Here is a 27284-nt window from a genome sequence, read left to right on the forward strand (position 1 = left end):
AGCAAAAACTGTGAAGACCAAGAGCCACAGAGACCCAGAGTTGACCACCAGGAATAATTTCTGGCTTTGGGACTTGAGGCAGGGGTGGAGAGGAAGCCAGAAAATCCAGGCTGCTTTTGTTCAGTGGGTTGTACATTTCTGCCCAGCCTCCAGTGCCTGCCCAGGTATGGCTCAGCTCAGCCTGGAACATCAGAGCCTTTATTGCCAGGCCTGAACCGTTGACCTGGCATTCAGAAACCTTTTAGGATAGTAGGGGTGCTTTTGTTTCTTTTGATTTTTCTTAATCTGAAGTAAGCTATATTTCCCCCTTTTAATGTTTCTTACATACAAAATACTGTGTATTGTAAAAAATGCAGAAGCATATAAAGAAAACACCATTCCCCCACAACACACACACACACACCCATGTGTCTTCCTTCCCACCCTTTTATTTCCCAGAGTTAACTCTATTAGCAGTTTGTTATGTATGTGCTCAGTTGCTTCAGTTGAGTCCAACTCTTTGTGACTCTATGGACTGCAGCCCACCAGGCTCTTCTGTCATGGAATTCTCCAGGCAAGAATACTGGAGTGGGTTTACCATGCCCTCCTCTAGGGGATCTTCCCAACCCAGGGATCGAACCCGCATCTCTTGCATCTTCTGCATTGGCAGGCAGGCATCTCCTGACCCGGGAGTGGATTCTTTACTGCTGAGCCACTGGAGAAGCTTGGTTTGGTGTGTATAATTCCAACTTAAACACATGAACACTCTTTTTTAAACAAAAATAAAATAATAGTACAAGTTCTACAACTTGTTTTTTTACTCAATAATGTGTCAAGGTGTATTTTTACTTCCATACAGAGGTATCAACTTGATTATTTTTTGCTGATATATAATATTCCACAACATGTATATACTGTGATTTCTTTAACAGTTCCCTTAAAGAATCAGTTCAATTCAGTTCAGTTCAGTCGCTCAGTCGTGTCCGACTCTGCAACCCCATGAATTGCAGCACGCCAGGCCTCCTTGTCCATCACCAACTCCTGGAGTTCACCCAAACTCTTGTAAATCGAGTCGGTGATGCCACCCAGCCATCTCATCCTCTGTCGTCTCCTTCTCCTCCTGCCCCCAATCCCTCCCTTTATGTAAAATTTTTTCATTCTCTCATAAGACTCAGCACTGAACATACTTCAACACATTTTGGCATGTTTTTATGAGTATATCTATGGGCAAATTCCTTGAGTTGAAATTGCTTGATCAAGTAGCTTATGCAGTAAAATTTTCCTAAGTATTGCCAACTTCCCCTCCAAAAGGCTGTGCCATATGACACTGCATCAGTGGTATATGAGAGTGAGCAATGTTCCCTTTGGGCTTCCCTGGTGGTTCAGTGGTAAAGAAGCCCCCTGACAATGCAGGAGACCCAGGTTCAATCCCTGAGTTGGGAAGATCCCCTGGAGAAGGAAATGGCAACTCACTCCAGGATTCTTGCCTGGGAAATCCCATGGACAGAGGAGCCTGGTGGACTACATACAGTTTATGGGGTTGTGAAAGAGTCAGACATGACTTAGTGACTAAACAACAACAACAATAATGTTCCCTTTAGTTGGGATTTGGCTGAGACAGTTTGAAGATACTCAGTTTATGTCTGTTGCTACAAGCCCTATCCCAGAGCCTCTCACTTCTCATGCGAGTCAAAGGGCTGGTCGGGTTGGTGGGAACCAAAGGAAAAATACAATTGAAGTTGCCATGTAGGGTGGTAGAAAGAACAGAACTGACAGTGGGAAACCTGGTTTCTAGGACCATCTCTCTGAGGCATTGAACAGAGAGACTGATCTTACTTTCAACCCTTGGATCACCATTCACTCATCTGTGAAATGCACGTCATAATAATTGCCACAGTACACTGTTGTCATTGTTGTAAGGATGCACATGAGGAGATATGAAAATGGTATGTAACCTAGGAGGCAGGATGCACATGCCAAGAGGTTATTATGGTAATGTTGTTGTATCCTTAAATCAATGAGCTTGGGGGAAGGGAGCAGGGGGGAGTGACAGTTGATGAACACATGAAATCTTCTAAGACATTTCAGTTTCCCTGCAAGGTTCCATGCAGTTATCCTATATTCCTGGAGAACAAACCCCAACAGCAGTGAAGACTGCTTTGTGGTATCAAGAATGATACAGAAAAAAAAAAAAAAAAGAATGATATTGGTTATCACCCTTTCACCACAAGACTGAAATCTTTCATGTTGATTCTGGCTCCTAAGTCCAGTCCTTTTTCTATGACACCACTATGTTTTAATTCGTCAAGCACCTAATAGGATTTTGGCCCTGTGCTAGTTTCTGTCATCACCAGAGAGAGAAGAAACACATGCATGAAACATTTAAATAACCATGTGTGGTGATGGCATAAATAGCTCTGAGTTATAGCTGAGGAATATGGGAGGATTAGGGTGAAATCAAGTACCTTTTAATTACAGTTTAAATCAATAGCCTAGAAGACCCAAGTTAAATCATTAGCCAGGAAAATCCAGTTATATCTTTTTATTATTTAAATGTGTTCTTATTATTTAAAATAACCCAAAGAAGTGCATTTTACAAATCAGAGATGTAGCATTTAGTAAATGACATTCATTTATATCAGTGATATTTAGATTACTTTTACCATGATGTAAAAACCAAAATCAATGTGATGGGCTCCTCTTTTTTAACCCCAAAGTTAATTAAAAAGATATCTGTGAGATCATTGGAAGCAGAACCATCCTGATTTAAACCTATTAATCAAGGATTTCAGGAGGAGGGTAATGGGAGTTTTTGCATTAGAAGACAATAACCACGCTGAAAACAAAAGGTATTTAAAAATGCCCGATTAAAGAAAATCAAGCTGATATACTCAGATTTTTTTTTTGAAGCCAATATATATTTTAACAAAATCAGTAATACCACACATCATATTAGAAAAAGCATGGGCTTTGTACTCAGATCTATATATAAATGCCAGCTCTGCAAAATTCATGTAATACTCATGTATGCATAAATATATTTTTTAATTAAGAAAAATAAAAAGTAAAATGCAAAGTGATCCTTAAAGTTGAGGAGTATGTGGTTTAATTAGTCTTTGCCTCCTTCTTTCCTGCTCTGTCATAGACTTGAAGGGTCAATGTTATTCTCTTTTCAATTCCCAGTATCATCACAATTTAAAAGGAATTAGTCCATGGGGTGGGAGGTGGGAGGGAGGTTTAAGAGGGGGGGGACATGTGTATACCTATGGCTGATTCATGTTGATGTTTGGCAGAAACCAACCTAACATTGTAAAGCAATTATCCTCCAATTAAAAGTAAAAGGAAGTTGATACCCACCAATAAAATAAAATAAAATGAATTAGTCCAAAGAGTCATCCCAGTCTCCAAGTTCCTCAGACGTTGTCTCTGGTGAGTCTAGGGGCCTGGTGTGTGACTCTTCCTAAAAGGACCCTTGCAGATATATTAGTTCATTCTTGACTTTGAAGCTTCTTTTGTTGACTTCATGCTGAAATAATTGCTGGATGTTACGTAAATGTTGAGAAAATTGGATAAAAGTGCACTGGGGAGGGTCAGACCCATCTTGACCATTTAAGTATGTGAAGACACACATCTTTATAAAAAGAAGTTTGAAAGTGAAGAGGAAAAATCACCCATAATTCTACTTCTTTAACCCAACTATAATCATTTTATGTTCATCTCTGATTTTGTTTTTTGCTGGCATATTTTGCATCATTATAATTTGAATGTACTTATTATTTTGCACTTTTGGTCATTTTTGATAACAGCTTACTAGCTTATTGCTGGGATTTACTCTAATTTACAAAACCTAGCTAAATTACTCTAATTGACATAATCTAATGTACATAATCTAGAGAAGATAGATTTTGGAGTAACAAAACATGGTATTTGAAGTTAGATTTTAGAAGGCTTCTGACATTGGTAAAATTTTGAACTTTTTCTTAAAGACAAGCAATGCCATGAAGTGTTTCAGTGAAAGGATGGACAGAGACAGCCACATCTTAACGATTGTTAGTATAATCACACACACACACACACACACACACACACACACACGGGATTCCAGTTCTTGGGGTCTCAAAGAGTGCAACACAACTGAAGCGACTTAGCACAGCACAGCACATGTACACCTATATATTTGAAGTGGATTAATAGTTCTCTTTTTGTATAATGATTTTTTTTAATGTGTGTTTCATGTGTAGAAGGGTGTTTTTCCTATCTAGATTGTCATCTCTTTGCACCCACTACCATATCTGCCTCTCAGGTTACTGTGGATTCAGGAGACTCCCATCAGTGTGACCTGCTTGCCTGACAGGTGGTGTCCCAAATCCAAAGCATTTCCCCCCAGTAAAGAGTGATTGTGTAGCTGCACAGACTTCCTCCCTGAAAATGTACCTGAAATCCCAGTCTTCCTGCGGGGGGCAGTTGAAGAAGCTATACTCAATAACGCCCCTCCTCTCCCACCGTCAGGTGCACCTCTTTCTCTACGGCCCCACCTCTGTCTAGACAACCCTGACAGTGTAGAAGTTTCCATCTCCTTTTCCTTTCCCTCTCCCTGTTCCCTCCCCTTCATTTTTTTTTTTTTTCCCTCCCAGGCGCTTCCTGCCTGGAAACAAAAGATTGGTCCCCAGTAGCCCACTCAGGGTGATTTTAGTTTTCTGCTCCCTCTCTGATTGGCCTCCGCGCGGTGCAGAGCCCGGGTGACGTCATAGCGGAGCAGGGCGAGGGAGCGGTTGCCGAGCAGGGCTCGACCGCGGACAGGCAGCTGTGGGCAGCGGACAGTCTGGGGTCTCGCGCGGGGGGCTCCAGCTTTCCCCTGCCCGGAACGAGTGTGCAGGAGCGGGAGGAGAGCCGGGGGAGGGGGGTGGGGAGCGGGCCGAGCCCGAGCTGCGGCTGCGGCCGCGGGGCTGCAGCGCCCCAGCCCCGCCAGCCAACCCCAGCGCTCAGAGGGAGAGGCAAGGTCTGGACGGGGTGGCTGGACCAGTGGCAGGTAAATCCCACGATGGATGGTACCCGGCTCGCTCTGGGGAAGGGGGTGGCAGCTGGGCTCTGCTTTTAGGCGGCCGGGCCGATTTTCTACCCGCTCGGACCCTCCTCCCACTGTCGCGGAGCCCTGGCCTCGAGTCCCCTACGTTGCCTCCCCGGAGCCCTGACACCCGGCGCGCACCGTGCACGATCCCGGCTCGAGATCGCGGACAAGTGGGTGTGTCGGGGCCATTCCCGGATGACCAGGGCCCCTTCGCTGGGTCAAGTCCTAGACTCGCTTGCTGGGGCCTGGGCCGCTTGAGGCAAAATCAGCCCCCAGAGCTACGTCAGGGTGTAGGTCTTATACCATCTTCCCGCCTCCCTCCCCAGACACTGGAGCAGCGACAGCAGCGCTCCCCCCCGCCCCCGCCCCCACAAGGGGAGGGGGTGTGGCCGCGGCCCGGCAAGTCCGGGGGAGGAGGAACAGCCAGACAGAAGCACAGGGAAAAAGTGACGATTTTCTTAAATGGATGCCTCTCCCCCTTTCTTTTTCTTCATCCCCCTCCCCTTTTTTGGTGGGGTGGAGGAGGACAATCAGAGCAGACCTCCTTTCTTCTCCTGTGGTGACTAGAATGATGCAATAATGTCCCTAGAAAGCCCAGGGTCCCTCAGTTGGCTTCTGTCTTTGTCTGGGGAGCAGGGTCACCAGGTCCACTGCCCCCGTTCCCAGTCCCCCTCAGCTTGCCGGGCCCTTGCCCTCAGTTTGCGAACTGGCTTTGCCAAGATACCTGCCATACTTTGGGAGGGGGGAACTTGGACCTTTCTGATTCTTGTTCTGGCAGGCTCTCCGTCCCCAGGTGGTGGTGGAGGGGTGGGGTGGGGGAGCTGAGGGAGGGCGGTGCCTGAAGGGAGGGAGCCAGAGGCCCCACTTGTTTTGTTTTGTTTTGTTTTTTGGTCCCACCTTCCAGAATCTAGTGCCAGACTCTGGACTTGAGGGTTCTGGGCTGTGGTCTGTAGAAGCCAAGGAGAGAAGGGTGAGTGGCTTGGCTTTGGGAAGTATGAAGGGGGCGGCTGCAGTGCTATTTTTAAGAACTGGTTTTCAGCAGGGAAGCCTTTAGCCATGTTAGTCTTGCTCCCCCCATGGTTTTGCAGACTCAAATCCAGGCCAACTGTATGGCTGTCTGAGGTGTTGGAACAGAAGGAGGTCCATTCCTGTTGGTGACAACACTGTGGCCCTGTTCTGGGATGACCGAGGTATAAAGGTCAGTGCGGTTTTCACTGGGCCATCTGCAAAGTTATAATTGGGCAGGTCTGCGATTTGGTTCTTGAGGCCTCTCAAGACACCTTTGGGCAAAGGGGCTTAATATGGTAATAGACGATTAACAGGCCCAGGTTTGTATAGAGTCATGTCAGCCTCTGTTTCTTGATACAGATATCATACCCTCCTCCCCCATGAAAGAGGCAAAATAGCCAGAGACTGGGACAACGCGGGTAAAAGCTGACAGCTGCGAGATCTCGAGGGCAGGAGGACCTTGGGATGTCAAGGAGCAGGCCCTCCAAGCCTCCAGGCAGGCAAGTGGGCCTTGTAGGAGAGACCTAACAGAAAAAGGGGGATCGCCTGTGATAGGGGTACAGGCATGGGGCCACAACATCCTAAGGACGTTCCAAGTAGCTGACTAGCTGACCATTCCCACAGGTAGCAGATTTTGAGAGTTGGAGGCGGAAATGGAGTATAGAGCAAGCCAGCTTGCTGAGGTCTTTGAGGGGAGGGGAGCAGACAGATGTGAGGAGAGAGGGAATTGAGGAATAACTGCAGGGCTTGGGAGGTGCTACTCCCATCAGAGACTGTTATTACAAGGTCAGAGGCTGAGCTACTGTGAAGTCAAAGTGGGTAGCCAAGGCAAAAAAAAAACCCAAATCAGGTCTAGAAATCAGATAGAGTAGGTGGGTAAGGTCAGTGGAGTAGGTAGGAATAAAACCACAGAGAGAAAGAAGAAAAAGGCAGCGTTTTCCCAGGAGCCCAAAGGCCCTGATTTCCTTGGTGAACTAGAGGAAATTTTGCTGCTGAGGCACCTGTGGCTTAGCCCAGACTTAGGGGGACAATTTCTGCATAGCTGGGGAATCAGTAGCATTCCTACTCAGGTAAGCTGCCTTCAGGAGCCGGTAGCTTTGGTCGGTCGAGGGAAGAAGTTTGATGATGAGCAGGGTACTCTCTACAACTGGCTCTTCCTCCTGGGTAAGGAGAAGGGAGTGGAGGGCCAGGGCCTCAGAAGGGACTGAGGGAGCTTCTAACCTGGCCTAGACGGTAGGTTGACTGATTGTACATGGGGTGGGCCAGGGCTGGGCCTGGGGCCCCTGCTTGGGGGATGGGGGTATGTATCTGTCCATGCTCAAAAAGAAAGTCCTCCTTCCCAAGGGCCCATGTGCAGGCCAGGGATGGCGAAAACCACTGCCCTAGAAGGTAAGTGAAGCTGCTGAGGCATCTAGAGTTCAGCTTAAGCTCCCCTGTTGTTCCCCCCAACCTCACTACCTGCTGGAGGCCAGGCGGTTGCCTCTACGGGGACCGGGGTTGGAGGGGAGAGGGGCGCGGAACTCGGCTGCCAGCGCGGCACTAGGCACTACTCGGCTTCTCCAGCAGGGGGCGGGCAAGGGCAAGACTTCAGGCACCAGGGACCCGAGTCCTCCATTTCAGGTGTGAAGCCTGAGCCTCCGAACAAGTGACAGGCTGGCATATATTTCAAATCTGCTTTAGGGGTACCAGATGAACCTTCGGGTCTAGCAGCCTGTTTCCACTTCCTCTCAGAATGTGTTGCTTCCTCTCATGCCCCGCTTCCTTGTGAAGGTATTTGCATTTACCTCCATGGACTTCCCTTGTGGCTCAGCTGGTAAAGAATCCGCCTGCAATGCGGGAGACTTGGGTTTGATCCCTGGGTTGGGAAGATCCCCTGAAGAAGGTAATGGCTAACCACCCCTGTATTCTGGGCTGGAGAATTCCATGGACTGTATAGTCCATGGGATTGCAGAGTCACACACGACTGAGGGACTTTTCACTTTCCACGGTGATTACTGGAGTCACTAATATAGCCTAACCCGGAGTTTAATTGGAAATGTTAATCAATGCAATGGATCCGTGTCTGGTTTGCACATTTGGTCAGTTATCTGCAGGTTGGGGCGATCTGCACGGCACCCAGGGGGATGTGAGGAAGGGCAAGATGGCAGAGCCACAGCTGGCTGTGCTGGCAGGAAGCTTAATGAAGGAAGTAGAGCTCGAAGGCTGGAAAGAGAGAAACAGGTTTCTGGTGGGGAATAGAAACCAAGATAAGGCCTGGGTGCCTGATCACTGAAGTGATATAGGACAATCTTGGAGACCACACAGTGGAGATGGAGGCCAGGGTTTTGCCCTGAGGTGGGGAGGGTCCTGGATTTGGAGAAGGAAGGGTTTTTTTTGGTAGTTGTTTTGTCTTCTGTCCGTGGCATGTGGCATGGGGGATCTTAATTTCCCGACCAGGGATTGAACTTGTGCCCCTGCACTGGAAGGTGAAGTCATAACCACTAGACCACCAGGAAAGTCCGAAGAAGGAAGTTTTAAAGGGAAAAACAGCTGGAGTGGAACCAACCATGGGAGTCCAAAAGTCAGTGTTCTGGTCTGAGAGTTTCTTCCCCTTCTCTGGGCCTCAAGTTTCCTTGTCTTTCAAATGACCGGGGTGAACTAGGTGGTTCCTAAGATGGTAGTAACATTTTAGGAAGTGGGTCCATTTGTTCTTGGTAATGAAAAAAATTTCACTCAAGGAGAGGCCCTTCCCCTCAATTTACCCCTTTTAAATAATACTTTTGGGCATTCCTCTAATTTAGAGGAAGACAGTACAAAACAAGTCCACAACCACTACACACATTTCATCTCTCTCAGCAGTGTGGCCTTACTTTTATTTAAAATGAATGGGAAGGGGGTCGGATGGGGGGAGATGCCCACGTGTAGAATCTCCCCCTATAACCAAGACCCTGATGGCTCAGATGGTAAAGAACATGCCTGCAATGCAGGAGACTGTGTCTGATCCTGGGTCAGTAAGATCCCCTGGAGAAGGAAATGGCTACTTACTCCAATATTTTTGCCTGAAGAATTCCATGGACAGAGAAGCCTGGTGGGCTACAGTCCATGGGGTTGCAAAGAGCTGGACACAACTGAGCGACTAACACTTTTTACTTTTCACTTCAACCAAGCCCCTAAAACGCGCTATGGGGAATTTCACCCAGATCTTATACCCTGGGGTGGAGACAGATACCCAATAGTCGCTCTGACTCTTGGGGTGAAGGTGAAGGAAGGGCCTGGCTTAGGGTCTGTATCTTTTTCCTTCTGTCTTCCTCCATCCTGCTCTCTCTTTGAGCCAGGTGGACTTTTTGAATTTCTATACTTTTAAGACATTGCCCCTAACAATCAGCACAATTGCGCCCTCTAGTGACCTCAATGGGAATGCCTTTGACAGAGCTCCCCTTATACCCGGGGTGTCAGTGTTTAACCTGCTCTGCAACTACTCCCTGTGGAGAAGGGGTCCAATACTTCCAACAGCCCAGAGAAGAAACTTAGGCGGCTGCAGCTTCCTGCAGGCCCATCTGGGGTTGGGAGTTAAGAGAGGAAGCCATCCCACCCCCAGTGCCCAATTTCCTTCTTTGGGCCTGAAAAAGGTTCTGGAACATTCCCAGATATTTTCAGTGCTGGACCAGGCACCTACCATGGGGAGGGGGCGCTCTGTAGTAGAGAGAGTGGTTGTTCACAGATTCCCTCCCCCACCAAAGAGGTGTCAACCCTAATCCCCCGACAGATGGTGGCAGGAAGATGGCAGCAAGGCTGGGGTGTTGGTAGGCACACGGGGGCTCCACTGATCTCTACCTCTGCCTCCAGTAGGAGGCTGAGCCACAGGTGCACACACAAGCAGTATAAACACACAAGAAGATACACACAATGTGGCATAGACATATGATACACAATATAGATTAGACCCAGGCACCCCACAGCACAGAATAGATGGAATACACATGCAACACAGTACAGGCCCAGGGCACATATATAATATGGTACTGACCTGATATGCATATGCAATACGATATAAACACAACTACACACACACACACACACACACACACAGAGGACATGGTAGAGGCACACAAATATGAAGTGATACTGGATGCAGTTCAGACATACCTGACCCCATTTGTGCTCACACACAGGACACCTCCACTCCCGACTTCCAACACTAACCTCCAGACGGGTGGGAGGAGTGTGACCACTAGGTGGAGCTCTGTGTCCTACTGTTGCTGTTGCTCCTGCATTGGCTCCAGCTGTGCAGTCAGCTCAAAGCAGGCTGCCCTGGAGTTAACAAGCGGCTGAAGGGAAGTGGAGGTCTGCCTAAGGAAAGCTCTTGATCCGGCACACAAACCTGGAGCTGCTTGGTTAGTACTGGCTGGTGCACTTGCCCCCTGCCCTCCTCCAGGTCCTCTAGTGTGCCTCCCCACTAGGGGATGGGCAGGGGACTTACTGCGGCCCTTCTTTTTGAGCCCTCTCAGGAGCTTTGGCAGCCCTCTCTCCTTCGCCCCCACCCCATGCCCTTGTAGGATGGTCTCATGCAGGGGGGGAGGGGCAGCATACGGCTCAGCAGCGCAGTGGGTTGGATTTGGAAAGACTGCCTGGAGTGTGCATGTGGGACGGGCCCAGGGAATGCTAGGGCCCCCAGGGGACAGACATGCTTGGGAGGCTTGCCAGCAGCAACTGGCATTCCTGGGGGATGGCTTGGTCTTTTTATTCTAGAAGGGGGGAATTGGGAATGATGGGGCTTTTCCTGGCTCCCCGGGGCTTCAATTTTACTGTCTCTACCTTTAAAATACCCATCCATCCATCCATCCATCCATGTGTTCAGATTAGGACCCTCTGCGTGTGCTAGCTTGGATCTGACCCCGTTGGAAGTTAGCCCATAGGTGCTGCTCTTCTTTGAGGACAAAGACTGTGGAGAAGAGGCGGGCAGGGAAGGAAGGAGAAGGATTGCAGAGCTTGGGGTCCTGTCAAGGAAATATCAGTCTCCTCCTTGAGAGGCTCAAGTGACTGTGAGGAAAGGGAGGGGTTAAACCGACCCTGTCTTCTTTGTGGTTGGGCATGGAAACTTCTTGGGGGAAGCTAGGATAAATTGTGACCTCCTAAAAAGCTCTGGATGTATTCACCCAAAGAAATCTAGAGAAGACTAGGGAAGACATCCCTGTGGCAGAGATTAGAGGAAAGTTCCAAATAGGATTAGAGGCTGAGGCCCTCAGCAGCTCTGAGATGATAGAAAGTTAGGGAACCTCAAAGTGCTCTGCTCACCAACTCAGTGAGGGACATTTTTGAGAAGGAAATGGAAATGATGGTGGAGACTTGGAGGTTAAGGATGAAATAAGCTGAACAGCTGGGTCTTGAGGCAGCTCAGGTATCACCAGAGCCAAACCTGCATTTGCCATCATCTCATGGCTTCCTCCTGTCCACTGGATGATACCATCTCCTGTCAATATGCAAATATTTCACATCTGTCATATTTGACTGAGCGCTCTCAGCACTTACGCAAGCTGCTGAGGGTGGTCCACTCACTAGCAAGTAGATTCAGAGTGGTGAAGTGATAGCCATTCTCAACTTGAAACTCCCAGTTCAGTGCCCTGTCTGGACTCTGATGTACATGGGCTTTTTTATACTTCTTGACTCTGACTCTCTGCCTTCTTAAAGGATTTTCTGTAGTGTGTGTGTGTGTTTGTGTGTGTGATGTTTGGGGGAGATGGAGCAGGAGCAGGTGGGGAAAGAGGTTCCCATTCCCCCACAATGCTTTTCTTGGCAGGTTTCCCCCAAGAGAGAGCAGCTGAGTCCTTGCACCCTGTGACAGCTGCTGTTCCCAGCCCTGAGCCCATCGGAGGTCCTGCAGCAGTGGTGGTGTGAGGTGAGTCATGGATTCCAGGGCAGGAAGTTAGGGATCTCGGAATTCAGGTAAATGCCACCTTTCCACCAGAGCTCCTGCCATCAAAGACCCTACTTTCTGGGGACTTATACCACTGCCCTTGGTTTCCCATCTCTGATATGAAAATGACAGCTTTGACCTACATCCTGGAGTAGAAAAATAAGCTAACAGTCATTGTCAAGTCCTTTGCAAATGTCAAGCGCCATCTAGGAGCTTTAGTATAGAACAGGCACGCATCCCATCAAGCTGTCATTTCCTTTCCTCTTGCTTTCCTGATAGTGAAGTGGCATTTCGGCCACGTGCGACAAATTCACCAATTCTTTCCTGTTATTTCTACCGCCCCATAACCTTCATGTTACCTTCCTATTCAAAGCGTACCCCTATCCTGGCCATCCCAGTTTCGGGGTCTGGAAGGCTTAACTTAAACTTTCCAGAACCTTCCCTCTGTCTTCCCACCCAGCCAGGGGGTGTGTCCTTCCCCAACTCTCCAACAACGCTGAGTCCATAGCATGTAGTGTAGCCCTTGTTGCTCTGCTGCCTTAACTAAGTCTTGCATGGTTTCTAGCATATTCCTCTTGGCAGGTAAACTAGACTGAAGCTCTTCAGGAGTAGTGACCAAATTTCACAGTTCCCTAGTCTCGCTCAAGTGTCTGACAGTTCCCTACCAGCTTTTCCATTTGAGCCTCTCTCTCTTCCTGTCCACTTCTTTCAGATTTCTTGGCTTGCCTCTCTGATCATCTACCTGTGTCTTTTCCTCTCAGGTGGCCATGACAGCTTCTTCCTCTTTCGTCTCCTCCATCTGGCCTTCTGTTGCTATATGCTACAGTCTAGCTATCTGTTTGTATCTTACTGTCCCTCTCTCTGTCTGGTCTTCTGTCTCTTTGTCAGTTGCAGAGATGTCTCTCATATTGCCCAAGGCAAAACCAGACAAGCAAAAGAGAAAAAAAATACCCCATGGGAAAAACAAACAAACTCAAATAAGAAACAAGGAATATGCAGTGCAGTTCTCTTTCACACTGAGCCTGTCCTGGGCCTCCAGGACAAAGGAGAACTGCAACTCAGTGGCAGGTGTTTCTGTGATGCCTTCTCATGGAGAGGGAAGCTCCAGACTTTTGGCCATGAAAGTGAAGGTGTGAAATTACAGCCTTGTTGATACCGATGCATTCAGCTTTCCAGAGATGCCCTGGCAGGGGATCCTCTATAGAGCTGGAGCAACAGAAGGTAACTAGAACTGGCTAAAACAAGAGGCAAGCCCCTGGGTCTCTCCTGGGTGTTCAATGACAGCCACAATAATAACTTACATTTATTGAGTACCTACTGTTGCCAGCATTATGCTAGGCGTTTTTATTTGCATGAGACCGTTTGATCCTACAGTAACTCTGCAAGGTAGGTATTTTTTTTTTTCTGATAGTTGCTGTTTTTGTTTCTGATTATAAAAGTGATACGAGCACGAGGTAGGTATTTTTATCATCTCTCTTACCCATGAGAAGATAGAGGTTGAGAGCAGCTAAGGCACGTGCATGTAACTCAACATATATTGTGATTTGGGGCAGGGGAGACACTTCCTGAAGTGTCTCTCAGCATCTTATTTTGGAGCCCTCCACTGTTCACATAGACACATGTGCATGCACACACAAAACATGCACACTCACACACTCTTGTACATTGACGTGATCATATTTACCTCCCTGGCTCACACTCACTGTTCACACCGGACACATTTATAGCAATGATCACCCTTAACCCCTCACCCTCGTACATGGTCATATTTCCAGACACACTATGTACTGGTACATTCCTACTGCCATGCACTGATACATACATTTATTTATTTTATTTTTAATTTAATATATTTGATGCACTGTATTTTAACTTTGTTTTTTTAATTTTTGGCCCACCACATGACATCTTAAGTCTCCGAGCAGGGACCAAACCAGTGCCCCCTGCAGTGGAAGCATAGAGTCCTAACCACTGGGCCGCCAGGGAAGTCCCCATAGTCATATTCACCTTTCCATACTGACACACACCCATGCTCACGTTCTCATACACTCACCCATTGATGTTCCTTCTTACGTTCTTACACTCCCAGTCATACCTACAGACTCACATCCACACAGATGATATAGTCACCCTTAACTCCCAAATTCCTACACAATCACACACACTTTGTGTACGGATACAGGTTGACATTCCTCTGCCTGTTTCTCATGCAGTCCATACACACACTCAATTTCATATACTGTGACACATTTGCACTGTCATCACTTTTCCTCCTTACAGTTACACGTTTACACATCTCATAACTCACCAGGACACACACATGTGTATACATGCTCATATGTTCACATTTATACATGCTCACACCATAAACACAATCTCACCTATTTAAACTCTTGTTTTTGTACACTCTGGATTGCTTTCTCTTCCACTCATGTACTCAGTGCTGACACAATCACTGTAACTCAGTCACATTTGCATGTAATCACACTTACACATGGCAACACTCATTTTGACAGATTCACAATAGTGCTAAATAGTGACCCACACTCTAATGTACACACCCATGTAAAACTTTCCCTATGTATACACATAGACTGATTTTTACCACATTGACACACTTTCTTACTTCACATGCACACATACATACACATTGTGGCACACTCAGTTGTGTTCATGATCACAACTGTCACCCCCCCCCATTTGCCATTGTTCTCTTCTCAGCCTCAGCTAAAAGGAAGAGAGTTGCTCTTAGGCAGGTGCCATTGGGACTGGATCTTTCTAGCAGAAAGTAAGGAGATTTATGTCTAGGATTAAAAAGAAGCAACTCAAATCCTAGATCAAGTTTTACATCCTTTTGCCATAGATTCCTTTTGCAGAAATCATCTCTAATGGGCAGAACCTTAGCCAGTCCTTTCCAGAGAGGTTAGAATTTAGATGGTTTGTTTGTCTTTTCCAAGTTTATGGCTTAACTTGCCACTTCATTTCCCTCCCAAGGGGAGATGAAGGTGAGGCGTGCATTTCTTTAAGCACTGTTAGTGGTTTCCTATGCAAATGCAGGTGTCTGCTTTTATGTTTCTGATGTGGAATTGCCTGCTGATTAGACACGTGGAAAGGGCAGTCATGCTTCCAAGCAGGTACCTCTCATCCAGCCAGGTCTGCTTTTCCCCTGTTTACTCTGAATCATGGTATTCAAGGAGGAGAAAGAGAAGGTTAATGAGCTAGCTGGATAATAAAATGCATTTCTATTGTGAGTGTGCATGTGCATATATAGACTCCACTGGAATTTCAACAGCTGTTAAAAGTCAAGTCAACAGAGGAAATTTCTCAGTAGGCGGGGGTAAAGACAAGCTGAAGAAACTTCCTTGCACTCCAGACAGACTGTAGATTTCCTTGCAGAGGGTGAGAAAAAAACCCAGGAGTGAACCAGTAGATCAGGAGCCTGGTGCCAGAGCTGTGAGCCACCCTAGTCCACACCAGCACCCTGTAGGAGTCTCCCTAGTCTGTGGCTGCCCCTGCTGGAGTCTCCCTGGAGGAAAAATAGTGCAAAATACGACTGTGCTACCATGTGATGTATTTTCTGGCACACCATAGGGAAGAGCCTGTACTCTGGAATAACAGCTCCCCCCAACCCTGCCATGAACACCCATCATTAGATTGAGAACGTCTTCAATAGTAGAGACCACATCACTTTACCAATTTTGGATTCTCAATGCCTGGCATAATGCCAGACTCAGAGCAGCTGCTTGTGAAACTCAGCTAAGAAACTAAAAGGGATGGGTGGGCAGCAGCATATTGTCAGGACAGATCCAGTGCCTCTGTCCCTCCACCCCAGAATTCCAATGGCATTTACCAGCTCAGACTGAGAGTCCTCTGTGGACCTTACATAGTGGGGGAAATGCAAAGGGTGAAAGCCCCAGACTCTGCCTTTGATGTAATTTCCTTTGAATGAGAAAGATGAAGTCACCAACTTGAAACTGTAGTCCAGGGCAGCAGTCTTGAAGTTTGGGGTTAGAGGAATTTTTATCATGTCATCCAGTGGTTTTTCAACATCCAAAGGCCTTGAAGGCCCATAAGTGGTTGGAAACAGCAGTCAGGATTAGGGAAGCCACTTCCCAAAGCAGACTGCCTCATAGATGTCTTTCTTAAGCACAGGGAAGATGGTTCATCTTTATAGAAAATTGTGTAACAAAGCACTTTATCACTGGGCATAAGGCAGAGGAAGAAAAGTGAGCCTTTAGACCTTAATGGAAATCTTGTACTTAATTAAGATTTAGCCACCACCTCCTCCAGGAGACAGCTTTAGGGAAATTTCCTGGCAAATATATATTTGATCTATTCTGCCAATGTGCTGAGACTTAACTGAAAGCAAATTATAAAACTGACAGTACTGACTGAAATTTAGGAGGGGAAAAATGCACCTACCTGAATTCACTTCAATACAGTGAGGAGTGCTAAGTAAAGAGACCCACCCCTTGTATTTATATGGTATTTTATACTTCTCAAAATATCTAATAACCTGTTCATTCATTATGATAGAGGTGGTGTTGTTCATTGTTGTTCAGTCACTAAGGCGTGTCTGACTCTGTGACCCCATGAACTGTAGCACACCAGGCTTTCCTGTACTTCACTGTTTCCTGGAGTTTGCTCAAACTCATGTCCTTTGAGTCAGTGATGCCATCCAACCATCTCATCCTCTGTCATCCCCGTTTCCTCTTGCCCTCAGTCTTTCCCAGCATCAGGGTCTTTTCTAGTGAGTCCAGTTTTTGCAAGAAGCATTAGGAGCACCGACTCTGGAATTAGCTACCCCAGCTTCTGAATCCCAATTTGGCTACTTCCTACCATGTAACCTTGTTTGAGTCAACTACCTATGCTCAAGTCTCAGTTTCCTCATCTGTAAAATGGGCATGACACTAATACCATCTACCTCATTGAGTTGTTAGGATGAAATGCAATGTCTTGCTCAACAAATGTTGAGCACAAAGTCAGTGCTCAACAAATGGTAGCTCTTACTATCCTTACCACAACCCTTGGACTGTGGTGCTTTCAAAGGGGCAGAACCCTGAAGTAACAGAGAAACAGTATGGTTCTTTGCTGCCAAAGACCTGATTTTCACAGAACTTGTTGCCTGCTTTTCTTTAAGTTTTTATTTCTCTTAACCACAAGCTGGGTCAATGCTCATTCCCACTTAAGAAGAGTGAAAAAGAAAACCCATGAGCACTTCCTCAATTCCTGTGTCATTTTAGGACATCCTTATCTGGCCACTGTAGTGATGTTTCTTGTTCATTTCGATGTCCCCCCTCATCCTACAACATTTCCCTTGAAATCATGAAGCCTTCAGTAATGTCACCTTCATTTGCTGGTATACCGAAACTTAGGGGAGGAGGAATGAAAAAGACTCCTTATGCTGGTGGAGCCCAAGATCTGGTCTCTAACCACAGGCACACCTCTGACCTTGATTCTAATGCTGAAATGCCTGCATTGTGGGCGCTGGGTCTGCTCATTTCCAAGCTTTGTTCCAAAACATCACAATGGAAGCACAGTTCACCCATCTCAAAGCCCTAAGAGCTTTGTTGTCTATGCAAAAGCTGTGGTAACTGAGAACTCATCATTTCACATAAAACTGTAGTGTGATTGAGGAAGCATAAATAAGAGCATAGACTTTGGAGTCACACAGACATGAGATTGTATAGACTTTTTTCTATTATGGTTTATTACAGAATATTGAATATAGTTCCCTGTGCCATACAATAGGACCTGGTTATTTTTCCATTCTATATATAATAGTTTGCATCTGCTAATCCCAAACTCCCAATCCAACCCTCCCCCACCCCACCCCACCCGCCTTGGCAACCACAAGTCTCCAAAGTCTGTTCTCTGTGTCTCTGAGTCTGTTTCTGCTTCGTAGATAAGTTCATTTTTGTCATATTTTAGATTCCACATATAAGTGATAATCGTATGGTATTTGTCTTTGTATAGTTTCACTCTGTGACCTTGGCAAGTAAGCTGCTGTCTCTGAATGTCAGTTTCATCTGTAAAATGAAAATAATGATACCTCAAGGGTTATGCAAGTTATGTGAACTGGTTCATGAGTAACTTTTAGCAGAGTGCCTAGGACATAAATCTTAATGAATGGTGGTAATTTTATGGCCCATGAAATCTGTGGCAGTAATTGTAAACATCTTCTGTGGGCAACATACCTTAAATTGCTTTACTCATTTCTCACATGTGGATCATTTGATCCTCACAACCTCTTGGTGAGGTAGTCACCTTTCTTCTGTGAAGAAAAAGATTCAGAGCAATCAAGGGATAAAGCTCATTAGCAGCAGTGCTGGGCTGAGAAGGTTCCAGTCCAGGCTGAATATTTGCATCTTTGCTTCACAGCGTCTTTGAGGTGGTGGTTAGCAAGTACAACCTCTTTGAATTGAGCATAAACCTTGTGCAAAAAAAAAAATGTCTAAATGGTAGCTACAGTTTTTCTGTTCTCTGAACCATGTGGTGTTTCTCTCTGTGTCTCTGTGTTGTGGTGTTTCTCTCTGTGTCTTGTGTGTTGTCCAGCATGTTACAGAAGTGCAACAAATGTGACATCATAAGAGTGCCCTTTGCAGCAAAGCTGAGGGTCGTGGTGATATATGGCTATGGCAGGACCAGTTCCCACCAAAATGAAAATCTTTCTCAAGGCATGTCATGTGGTGTTGTTCATGCTGCTCGAGGAGTACCAAATGTCCAGAGCCTGGAAATAGAAATTCTTGAAATATACTGAAACACATCACTAGACCTCTGGGGCTCCTTGGCTGTTTCTCTTCTGACCTGAAAATGATGAGGCATCAACTTTAGGGAACCCTAGGAAAAGGATGGAAGGACAAAAAGATAAGCGCACTTTTGACCTCTCTGTGACATTTGCCTCATAGCCATACTCATCTTGGAATACTTTTCTCTTGGTTTCCATGATGTCATAGATTCAGTTCCTCCACTTCTTTAACCGTGTTTCTCAAGGATCCCTGGTTCCTCCTCCAGCCCCTAAATATTGGTGTTCCGCTGAGATCTTGCCTTCTGTCATCCTGTGTCTTATTAGGAGATTGCACCTGCTTCCATGCTGATGGTCTCCAAATTAATATTTTCAGCCCACATATCCTGCTCTCCATTGAACCATTCCATAATGCCATATAAACATGTTATGACTGCTACTCTGTCTATATTTATTGTCTTAATTTTGCTGTCTCTGTTGAGAGGAATGTTTCTCAGGTGGCACTAGTGGTAAAGAATTCACCTGCCAATGCAGGAGATGCAAGAGGTGCAGGTTCAATCTCTGGGTTGGGAAGATCCCCTGGAGAAGGAAGTGGTAACCCACTCCAGTATTCTTGCCTGGGAAATTTCATGGACAGAGGAGTCTGGCGAGCTAAAGTCCATGGGGTTGCAAAGAGTCAGACACGACCGGGCAACTGAGCACACACATTGAGAGGAATAGATATAGCTAGAGAGAATTTTTTCCCAATCACATGTGAATTGATGTTCCTTTCAGCTTTTTATTTTTGCTATGTAATAAAGACAAGGTTCTTAGATCTTTGTTTTGCTTCCCACTAGATATTTCTAGTATAATTTTTATTGAGCTATCCAATGTGTCACGGTGTTTGTTCTCTCTTCTTTGTACATAGACTTGTAGAAAAGTTATATATTTGAGGACCATTTGTAGATATTTAGTCTTTGTAGAATGTTTATGTTTGTTGGTAGAGTCTTTATAAAAATTTAGACAATTTTTTTATGAAACTGATAAGGGCTGTCCTATTGGCCAAAACCAGAATAATGTGTTCTTAGAATTCTCTTGGGAATATGATTACTGGTGGCAGTCCAGTGGCTGCTCATTTAAGGGGCCTTCCACATCATCATATTTGTTATCAGCATACCAACTTCATTAGCTTTTTAAATAACCACCATTCTAAGCTAGTTGTTTACTCTCATTTCCTAAAAACAAACTGAAGCACAGTTCTGTCTGGAATCCTGAACAAAAGGTAAAGGCTACACTGGGGATGTAATGAACAGCATGATGACTATAGTTAATGATACTGTGCTGTATGTTTGAAATTTGCTAAGAGAGCGGATCTTAGTGTTTTCAACATACCAAAAAGCAAAACAAAGCAAAAAATAAAACAATGTGAGATGATGGATGTATGAATTAATGTGATTGTGATAACCATTTCCCATTGTATACATATACTAAAGCATTAATCACATTGTACATCCCAAATATATACATTGTAAATTTGTCAGTTATCCTTAAATAAAGCTGGAAGACCCCCTAAAGGCTAAAAAAACCCATATTAGTCCTCCCACACTCCTCCGGGCTTCTTGGGATAGAACTCTATTTGTACCCAGATTTCTATTTAGGGTCCTGAGACCAGTTAATCCCACTACTAGCATCTCTGCCATCTTTGGCCAATGTCCAGAATAGAGCTACTTTTTGAAACCTCTCTTTTCCTGTTTCTATACTGCCCATGCTTCCTCACACATGGCTTTTTATCTAGACAGGCAGAGTCCAAACCCCTAAGAAAGGCATATGAGATCCTTCTTAATTTGGTCTTTACTGGTTTTTTTTTTTTTTTTTTTTTGCATCAAGTTACGTGTAGCTTCTCTCATACTGCATTGTCTGTAATCTTCTCTTGGTCTTAGTACATGTTCCTTGTGCCTGAAATGTTACCTTTGGTTATTTGTCCTTTTAAAATCAACTCAAGTATACTTCCTCTGTGAAGCTTCATTCTTCAGGCTGTTGGGAACCCCTCTCTTGTCCATCAGTAGCTACTTGTTGTCATCTTCACCCTGAGCTGCCATGGCCAACACCCATAAAACTGTTTTCCTCAAGGGCAGAGACTAACTAGTTCATCTCTTGCCCTAGACCATGGTGAGCTCCTACTTATCCTTCAATACCTTGCTCAAGTGTAGTATCCTCAGACACCTGTGGGGAATACTAGCTACCCTTCCTGCACTAACTTTTCAAAGCATCCCCCTCCTTCTGGGCACATATTAAACACTATATAAATGCTGAATGAAGGATTGAATTTATTTATGAAGATTTATTGATTGCCACAAGATTGCAGAACAATCAAGGAATGGAGCCAGAACTAGCCCTTCTTCTTTGGTTGGAGACAATTTTGGGGGGTTTATAAAAAGACCTAACTAAAAATCAACTCCAGAAATTAAAATTAGGGAACAAGATGCAACTTAGTTCTTAAATGGAACATGAAAGGAAGTGGTTTCTTTTCCCACATATTATAGTCTTTTTTTTTTTTTTATTATAGTCTTAATATATTTTCCCTCAAAGAAGTCTGTTCTGCTCATATATGACTTTAGGTCTGGAAAATGCTTTGTGCCACCCGTACTGGTCCCTTCTATATGTTACCAGGATCCTGTGTTCTGGCTTTTGAAAGTCTTATATGTGTTACTTTCTTCCAGAGTTTTAAGATCTGTTTTTACATAGGACCAGAATCTCTTAGTTCAGGAGAAACAGGTCCTTAGAAACATGATCTGGCATAGTTGGAGTATTTGTTTGCTGGGATATACTCCTGAATAATGTATTACACCACCCCAGTACTTCCCATTTCTCAAACCCCAGCAAACTCCTACTCATCCTTCAATACTCTGCTGAAGTGATATATGTCTGATCTTCTCTGAGAACATTAGTTACCCTTTCTGCTCTGTCCCTCTAATGCATCCTTTGCCTACCTGGGTTGCATCCCTTTGTATTTCCTATTGCATGTATGTATGTCCACCATCCTTATTTAACTGTGAGCTCTTTGAAGACTGGGACTGGTCTTCATTCATCTCTGTTTGTATGTATCTCCATGTACCTGACACAATACCTGGTAGGTATGAATGCTGGTGGCGTGAAGACGAAAGGCATGAACATCCATATCAAACACTTGCCTTGAATGTGCAGGTATTGGTACTAAAATCGGTACTAATTTCTCACCTAGTAGGAGAGTAGTCAAAAAGTGTCTTTTCTTCCTTCTGAACTCCTCCAGTCCCTCTTTTTTTTTTTTTACACTCTTCAATTTGCAAAACACATGCCCTTACCTATTCTGTAGTTGTATTGTTATCTGTATATTTAATATACATTTTATATACAATATGCAGCCAGAGATGAAACCCACTATTCAAGCCTATATAATCTCTTTCGGGGCTGGACATTGACTGATGTTTATCTCTTTACTCCCTGCACCTCGCATGGTACCTAGTACATAAGCCTCAATAAATATTTGTTATTGAAATAAATGAATACAAGCACAGATGGGTTGCTTAAGAGGCATGAGTTACTATCTGACCTTCTTACAGGGTAGCAGGTCTCTGTTTTGGTCTTCAGATTCTTTGAAATGAAAGTCAATCAGCAATCCATAATAAGAAGTCATGTACTTGGTTTCTTTTCCTATAAAAAGCAATGTCAGGCTGACATAAGATCTTCCCTTTTCCTCTCTTTATACAGCTGTATAACTCGCTGGTGATTGGCTGACATAATTGTAAGTGCAGGGAATGTATTAGGCTCAATCTTAAAGGAGAAAGAACACTCTGAGATGACCATTGCTTTATACAGAATTGTAATACAGAGTTATATATATTTATTTATTATGAACACTCAGCTTTCCTCCCATTTTCCTGCCACTTTTTTTTTTTTTTTTTTTGTCATGCTGTATGGCACGTGAGCTCATAGTTCCCCAACCAGGGATTGAACCTATCTCTGCCGTGGAAGTGTGGAATTCTAACCACTGGACTGCCAGGGAAGTCCCTTCCTTCCGCCAGTTTTGGTCAGGATGTGTTCTAGGCCATAGTTCTGGCTCCACAGAAGTCATTGGGAACTACTGACTGAGTCCCTCTGCTGATTCCCACTCCTTGCACTAAATCCTGCTTCTGTTTTATCTGCACTTTTCCTACCAGGATATCATTTCCTTCATTTGAGAGGTAAGGGCTGGGCCCTATGATCTCAGTCTGGGGACTTCCCCAGGCCACAGAAACACTTAGGTATCTGACAGCCTTCTCTTTGTGTGTGCGGATGAGTACTGGGGCATCAAAACTGATCGTGTGCTGCAGGAGGGGTCTGCTCCAGCATGAACCAGTCATGAGCCATATCTTAGAGAACTGGGCAGTGGCAGCCACAACCATGTGGCTGAGTACCCAGCCGCAAGGAGAATGAATCACTTGGTGGATCGGAAGCTCATAAGTGAACTTAGCTGGTACAGGAAAGCCAGCAGGCTTGATTGTGAGGTCATCCTTTAGGCTTTTGGTTTCTAGAGGAATTTCTTTGGGTGGACTGTAATCTTTTCTTAGACCCAGGGCCAGTTTTCTTTAAGACAATAATAATCCCTTTTGGTGGGGGTAGGAGATGGGGAATTCCTACAACTAAGGCTGTGGCCAGCAGTTTATCCCCTACCATTTGTGAAGTGTGATAGATGGAAATTGGGTCTGATCATTTCCCATTCTTCCTTTTTTTAAAGATAATATTTCCTCTTCATTAACTATAGCCCCCCACATGCTATATAGACACATGCTCAGTTCTTTTGTAAACTTTGGTTGAGGGGCAAAAGCTGGAAGAAGAGTTGCTGCATTTTATACCAGTTCAAATTCTTTGACCTCCAGTTCTAGCAAAATGTCTTTTTTGGAGGGGTGGTGGGTAGAATTTGGAGAAGTCAATGGCACCCCACTCCAGTACTCTTGCCTGGAAAATCCCATGGACGGAGGGCCTGGTGGGCTGTAGTCCATGGGGTCACTAAGAGTCAGACACGACTGAGTGACTTCACTTTCACTTTTCACTTTCATTCATTGGAGAAGGAAATGGCAACCCACTCCAGTGTTCTTGCCTGGAGAATCCCAGGGACGGGGGAGCCTCGTGGGCTGCCGTCTATGGGGTCGCACAGAGTCAGACATGACGGAAGCAACGTAGCAGCAGGTGGGTAGAATATGAGCTTTGCTAAAATGATCTAAATTCCTAGTTTACAAAAATGTTATGTGAATGTCTCAATTGACCCCATGTAGCTCTTCTCTTCAAATGTTCAGTGGGTACCTTCCCTATAGAAAGCCAATTTGGGTATGGAAAAATTGAGACTAGACCAAGTTCCTAGGTCAATGAGCCATAAGGCACAGGTTTGAAAACAATGTCCAGACATCTCTATATATACAAAGAGCCCTAGCAATATTGGCAATTGAATTTTTAGGCTTGAGTTTAAGGGAATTTGTGACTTTCACTAGAGTCGATCAGGGAAGGGTATAATTATCACCCATGCATAGTCACAGAGAGCAGTTAGAACCCCAGAGACTCAAGATGTTGGTTTACCATATCCTGTTCACTTGGGCTGCTCATCTGCATCTAATTTTTTTCTGTCCAACAGCCTCCAAGGATACTGTGTTCTGTTTTGAGAATTAGGAAGTGTTTTATTACTTGAATTTTACTTCTCTTCCCCCCCTCCACATTTATTTGAAGCATCTTTTACTTTTTTATGCTTTAACAATTTCTACCTCTGTTCTTCCTGCATCTTACTTTCTCTTTTTAGAACATCAGTGTTGGAAATGAAAAGCCCAAACCTGTAATAAGGCATCAGTTTGCAAATATAAACACACGTCAGATGGTCATTAGCATTTTCTTGGCATTAGCTCATGCAGCATACACAATGAATAATAAAGTACGGTGCTGCATCCATTTAGAAGCTTAGGAAGTCGCTCAAATAGGGAGCTACTTGTCCCACATAATATGTGCAGTATGCCGTGGTATACCTATTAATTTCTTTATTTGCAACCTATCATTGAAATTTGCAACTATAATATGCTGGCTTATTGGATTTCATTAATGTGAAGTTCCTGATGCAAACAATGGAAGTCACTCAGAAAGATGCTAGCAGAGAATAGGACTACAGCAGAACTGACCTCATTTGCTCTTGTGTGTGAGACAGAGCATGAATGTGTTCTGTGTGACCATGTTTTGTATGTGTGTCAGTCGTGAGCTATCTTTTGCAGGATCTAAGACTGAAACAAGGCAGCTGTAAAAAGAGCTAGTGCCTCCCTTACTTGTCTGGCTGCTTTTGCAAATCTGCCTAATAAGTAGCTCAGCTCCTCTTGATCAAATGATCTTCGAAATGGCTTCCCTCCATTACATGCTGTAATGGTATCTCCCAGGCGAGGCTCTCTGAAATAGCACACCCCTGTCTCTGATAGCAGAGTTCCCTTGGTGAGTGCCCCAGAACAGACAAGCCCCAAAACAAGGCCATCTAAGAATTGGTCCTACCGGCCAACAAATCCTCCTGGAGTTGTGTCAGTAAATCTTCTAGCCTTGGGTCTTTGGATGAGAAATGCAGTTGAAATCAGTAAGTACCAGCCTCAAGTGGGTTGAAATGAAAAAAGGTAGAACTGTCATATGAATATTTGGGGAGGATGCAAGTGTATGTATAAAGAGAAAGAGTGTGTGCATGTGTGGGTGGGTTTACCTGGATCCACATTGTAATGGTATCAAGGGAAGGGAATTGAGGAGAGTTCGAGATTCTAGTCTCGGTTCTTGGCAGTTATTTTACGACCCTTGGGTAAGTCATTTAACCTCTATGCCTTGTTAATTCCCCATGTGGAAAATGTGGATGGTGCTCCCTTCTTCACATGTTGTTGTCTGGCTCAAATAAGAGCAGAGCTTGAATAAACTCGTGGTCCTTACAAGGTCATATAGTGAACAATGAGGTGTTGATAATCCAAAGGTGGCTGGCTTTTCCATGATGCCCAATTTCTTGGCCAATAGACTAGTGCCAAAATGTCCAAACTCCTTCTTGGCTCAGACTTGCTTGGAGTAAGCATATAGGCTTATTCAACGTTAAGAAAAATGTACTCAGAGCTTCAACAAATGCATAGAACATATAGAGTTCCATTCATTCCCTCACATGTGAATTTAATGCCTACTGGGAACAAGGCACTGTACTAGGCAGTATGAAAGCATGACAGTTATGACTGAGGAGTTCTTACCCTCTAGGAGTTTATGATCTAGTGAGGGGGATGACATTTTTAATGACTACATGCAGTTGGAGACCAGATGGTAAAAATGCTAAGCTGGGCCCATCAGGTTCTTGTCTACCTAGCCTGGGAGTGGGGGTTTAGGGCTACTGAGGGACACAGATGTGGCAGCTTCTCCTCCCTATAGAATGGGAGGAATGCCCTTTCTCACTTCTTTGGCATCTTAGCCTATTATGGGAAACAATGGCTGAAAATTTGCTAGAAATCTTCAGATGCAAGTTGCTGTAAAATGCAAAGCACTGTATATTCTTTGAAAGGATAATACATTGTACCCTTTGTGGAAGGTCAGGTGTTTTGTTCCTTTTTTGGCAATTGAAAACAGTTCACTACGTCTATTTACACTGTCAATCGTAAGTGTCTGGCTACTTCAGTTGCTAAGAAGGTGTCTAAGGTAAAGTGGGTTTAGTATCAGCATAGGCTAGTTAGCGAAGCATCATTTGTGTCCCCATCACAGTTTATACCTGGAAGCTCAGCTAGCCATCTTGAAAAATGTGTACTTCTGTTTACAAGGGAGCCCAAGAAAGAGCCAGCAAGTAACTCTTGGATCCTTTTTCCCACAACCAAATATAATTCAGTGTAAACACCATTCTCACAGTAAAAGCAGTAACCTCATCCCCAAATACAAAGAACAGTCCAGTGTTGGTATCTTTGTCTAAGGAGATGTTGGCTGACTTTAAATCTGTGTCAGCCTAATACCTCCAAATCTGGAAACTTATTAAAAGTTCACTTCTTACTGATCTGTAGAGCTAATTCTTGCTATAAAGATTTACCCAATTCTAGAAATTTGAAATGCCCTAATGTTCTATTAATGTCTTAACATAGTGAGAGTTCTTTGACTTGTTGACTACATTTTTGTGATACCAAAATCAATCTTCTTTCTTATGTGTACTTGTCAGTTTGATTGTCATCTCATCAGCTTCAGGTGTCTTGCAGCCAACCCTATTATTTTTGTAGGTATCTCAGAAATGTCAGAAACCTTGGAAATTTCCCCTGGGCTGCATCTCATTCCTGCGTTATATCCTCTAGTTTGATATGAGAGGGACATAAGCAGTATTGATGGGCTCACCGATTTATAGTAATGGCCTTGTGTGGTTGGTGGTTTGAGAACTTTACCTCTGGGTTTATTAGATAATGGCTGTGTGTCTGCTGGCCTAGGCTTTTGTTTTTGAAAGGAGGCCAGTATTAGTTTGTTTCTCATCGGGAAAGTATGCAAATAAACAGTGATTTAGATTTTTGAAAGCAGACAGAATAATACAGACATGCATTGTCTCTGTATGGTATCAGATACCATTGTCTCTGATGGTATCAGAT

At 44.7% G+C, this 27284-nt stretch overlaps 1 protein-coding gene across 1 annotated transcript in view; it reads left to right on the forward strand.

The window, feature by feature from the left end:
- The first annotated feature begins 4749 nt into the window (after window positions 1–4749).
- PAK3 (p21 (RAC1) activated kinase 3) overlaps window positions 4750–27284 on the forward strand; it is a 130079-nt gene continuing 107544 nt past the window's right edge. The window contains exons 1-4 of the mRNA XM_070365521.1: window positions 4750–5008; window positions 5952–6017; window positions 6136–6245; window positions 11832–11930. The gene's annotated coding sequence lies outside the window, so the exon portion shown is untranslated. The remainder of the gene's footprint in view (window positions 5009–5951; window positions 6018–6135; window positions 6246–11831; window positions 11931–27284) is intronic.

The sequence above is a fragment of the Bos mutus genome, chromosome X (assembly GCF_027580195.1).
Source record: "Bos mutus isolate GX-2022 chromosome X, NWIPB_WYAK_1.1, whole genome shotgun sequence".
Taxonomy (NCBI): Eukaryota; Metazoa; Chordata; class Mammalia; order Artiodactyla; family Bovidae; genus Bos; species Bos mutus.